The 2,500-nt window shown below is 57.7% G+C and overlaps 1 non-coding gene across 1 annotated transcript in view; it reads right to left on the bottom strand.

Annotated features, from left to right (window-relative positions):
• The window catches only part of BDCG_18023, a 1,798-nt gene extending 862 nt beyond the window's left edge, over positions 1-936 (bottom strand). The window contains exon 1 of the ribosomal RNA XR_006700929.1: positions 1-936. This exon is cut by the window's left edge and continues 862 nt beyond it. This is a non-coding gene — a ribosomal RNA (18S ribosomal RNA).
• Positions 937-2,500: the final 1,564 nt, after the last annotated feature.

The following is a 2,500-nucleotide window of genomic DNA, read 5'->3' as shown; positions in this document are numbered from 1 at the left end:
TTCGCAGTAGTTAGTCTTCAGCAAATCCAAGAATTTCACCTCTGACAGCCGAATACTGACGCCCCCGACCATCCCTATTAATCATTACGGCGGTCCTAGAAACCAACAAAATAGAACCACACGTCCTATTCTATTATTCCATGCTAATGTATCCGAGCAAAGGCCTGCTTTGAACACTCTAATTTTTTCACAGTAAAAGTCCTGGTTCCCCCCACAGCCAGTAAAGGCCATGGGGCTTCCCAGGAGGAAAGGTCCGGCCGGACCAGTGCACGCGGTGAGGCGGACCGGCCAGCCAGACCCAAGGTTCAACTACGAGCTTTTTAACTGCAACAACTTTAATATACGCTATTGGAGCTGGAATTACCGCGGCTGCTGGCACCAGACTTGCCCTCCAATTGTTCCTCGTTAAGGGATTTAGATTGTACTCATTCCAATTACAAGACCCGAAAGAGCCCTGTATCAGTATTTATTGTCACTACCTCCCCGTATCGGGATTGGGTAATTTGCGCGCCTGCTGCCTTCCTTGGATGTGGTAGCCGTTTCTCAGGCTCCCTCTCCGGAATCGAACCCTAATTCCCCGTTACCCGTTGCCACCATGGTAGGCCACTATCCTACCATCGAAAGTTGATAGGGCAGAAATTTGAATGAACCATCGCCGGCGCAAGGCCATGCGATTCGATAAGTTATTATGAATCACCAAGGAGCCCCGAAGGCATTGGTTTTTTATCTAATAAATACACCCCTTCCGAAGTCGAGGTTTTTAGCATGTATTAGCTCTAGAATTACCACGGGTATCCAAGTAGTAAGGTACTATCAAATAAACGATAACTGATTTAATGAGCCATTCGCAGTTTCACCGTATAGATTGCTTATACTTAGACATGCATGGCTTAATCTTTGAGACAAGCATATGACTACTGGCAGAATCAACCAGGTAGCTAACTTTTGAGCCCGGAGGCCGAAGGCACCCCGGGCCTGAACCCCCGGAGGGGACAGGAAGTAGCTAAACGGAAGGAGTTCCCGGTTACAGAAACTCACCGGGGACGACCAGGCGGCGCACCGCGTTGGACATCCGGACGGTATTCAATTGCCCCCACTGAGATTTTCAGAGGACGGTCCGCGGCAGGGCCGGGCTCCAACCCGCGAGGGGGAGCCCGTCTGCCGCATCGGTCCCTCCGATGGAGGATCACGGCCCCAGACACGCTGACGAGCAGCGGCTTCCGGAGCCGACGTTCCCCCTGGAAATCTGATTCGAAAACGTTCGCCAGCGGCCAACAATCGACAGACCCCAACCGGAACCGGAGCCCGCGAGGGACTCCGGGATTCCGACACCCGCCGCGAGACCCGCTTCTCCGGAATGGAGGGAAGGACAGGCCGCGGCAGGTGCTCGAGCCCGCCGTGGATTGAAGGGCCCACCGGGTTCTCCGATGATGCCCTTAACCATACGTGGAAGGCTCTATCCGACATGGAACTAAGGGTGTTTGGTGGACGACCGCGGAGGATCGAGAAAACCGGGGGTCGAGGGGTCCGGGAGCTCATAGAGTACAAGCCGCCCAGGTGCCCCTCTCCGCCGCCGTCAATCTCGCCGCGATGCCACCTGTAGAGAAGCGCATGAGCTTCTTGCCTACACATACTCACCGGACGCTTCTCGGGTCGTCTTCTGCCAGACTGGGCTCCTGGTACTGGAAATGACGGTGGGGGGGATGGTTTTCTATGGGAAAATAGAAACTGGGCCACCTCAACATAGGAAACGGGCGGGATTTTTCCGTCATTGGGCCTGGAAAAGTGGGACTTGGTCGTTTTGCTCTATTGCCATGGTCACCGGCGTGGGATACATACGGCCCTGTCTATCCGGCTAGGACTGTGGTCCGGCCGGAGCGCGCGAGCGGCAACATCTCCGCAGGGCGTCGGAGATGCACCGCGCCTCCATCACGGCCGGACTTTGTTCCCGGCCAGGAGGTTTTCAGGTTCACTCCGCGCCCTGTTAACGGTCTCCGGGAGCATCGCGCGATGTTCCGGCCTCCTGCTGACACTTCTCACCCGCCGGCCGCCCTCGCGCTACTGCCCGGGCGTGTCACCGGACAACTCTCCCTCTCCGGAGCACCAGCCCGGTCAAAGGTCCGGACACCCAACTGTACCCTGGCAAACGGGCACCCGGGGCGTGACCCGGTGTTACACGCTTTCGCGGGGAGCCCTTCGCGCCGGGCTGGCCCGCGCCGGTGTAGACGGGCCGGAGGACTACGCTCTCTGATTAAGAGCTTTAACCGGACCGTCCTGAAAGCCCCTGGGTACGTCAAGGCCGGCTTCGGGCGCCGCGCCGGCCCGGACCACTTGCCCGGCTGGTTTGAACACCCGCTCGCGCCTCCGGCCCGGGACTACTTTTAACCCGCCCTGGCTAAAGACGCCCGGAGAGTCACGCGCCATCCCGGCCGCGCACCTCCGGCCCGGGCTTCTTCCGCGGTTAAGGCTTTTAACTAGTCCTGGTTAAACATCACCGGCG

The sequence above is a fragment of the Blastomyces dermatitidis genome (genome assembly GCF_000003525.1).
Source record: "Blastomyces dermatitidis ER-3 genomic scaffold supercont1.17, whole genome shotgun sequence".
Classification (NCBI taxonomy): domain Eukaryota; kingdom Fungi; phylum Ascomycota; class Eurotiomycetes; order Onygenales; family Ajellomycetaceae; genus Blastomyces; species Blastomyces dermatitidis.
The sequence above is the reverse complement of the archived record's forward strand: the minus strand, read 5'-3'. Positions and strand labels throughout refer to the sequence as shown.